The sequence below is a fragment of the Nomia melanderi genome, unplaced genomic scaffold (genome assembly GCF_051020985.1).
Source record: "Nomia melanderi isolate GNS246 unplaced genomic scaffold, iyNomMela1 scaffold0014, whole genome shotgun sequence".
NCBI classification, from domain to species: Eukaryota; Metazoa; Arthropoda; class Insecta; order Hymenoptera; family Halictidae; genus Nomia; species Nomia melanderi.
This window is the reverse complement of record NW_027475130.1, coordinates 426,886-427,840: the sequence shown is the minus strand read 5'-3', so window position 1 is coordinate 427,840 and position 955 is coordinate 426,886.

Below are 955 nucleotides of genomic sequence, written 5' to 3'. Positions count from 1 at the left end.
GATTTATTGCGCTATCTGTAACAGCACCCGAGATATCACCAGATACATAATGGATTTTTCCCTGACCCTACCATTCCGGCCCCATGAGACGGTGGTTTTCTCGGCCCCTGGCGGTCCGAGGTCGTTCCCGCTGCACAGACTCATTCGCCAGTGCCTCCTACAGACAATGCACTTTGATTTATTGCGCTATCTCTAATAGCACCCGAAATATCACCAGATATATATTGGATTTTTCACTGACCCTGACAGTCCGGCCCCATGAGACGGTGATTTTCTCGGCCCCAGGTGGTCCGAGGTCGTTCCCGCTGAACAGAATCATGCGCCAGGGCTTCCTGCAGACAATGCAGTTTGATTTATCGCGCTACCTCTAATAGCACCCGAGATATCACCAGATATATAATGGATTTTTCCCTGACCCTGACAGTCCGGCCCCATGAGACGGTGGTTTTCTCGGCCCCTGGTGGTCCGAGATCGTTCCCGCTGCACAGATTCATGCGCCCGGGCCTCCTGCAGATAATTCACCTTGGTTTATTGCGCTATCTACAATAGCACCCGACATATCACCACATATATATTGTATTTTCCCCTGACCCTGCGTGACCGGCCCTATGAGATGGTGGTTTTCTCGGCCCCTGGTGATCCGAGGTCGTTCCCCCTGGACAGATACATGCGCCGGGGCCTCTTGCAGACTATTCACTTTGGTTTATTGCGCTATCTCTAATAGCACCCGAGATGTCACCAGATATATGCTGGATTTTTACATGACCTTGGGTGACGGATTCCGAATATCTGTAATTTTCTCGGCCCTTTGTTGTCCGAGGTCGTTCCTGCTGCACAGATTCATTTTCCAGTGCCTCCTACAGACAATGCACTTTGGTTTATTGCGCTATATCTAATAGCACCCGAGATATCACCAGATATATATTGGATTTTTCCCCGACCCTGAGTGTTCGGC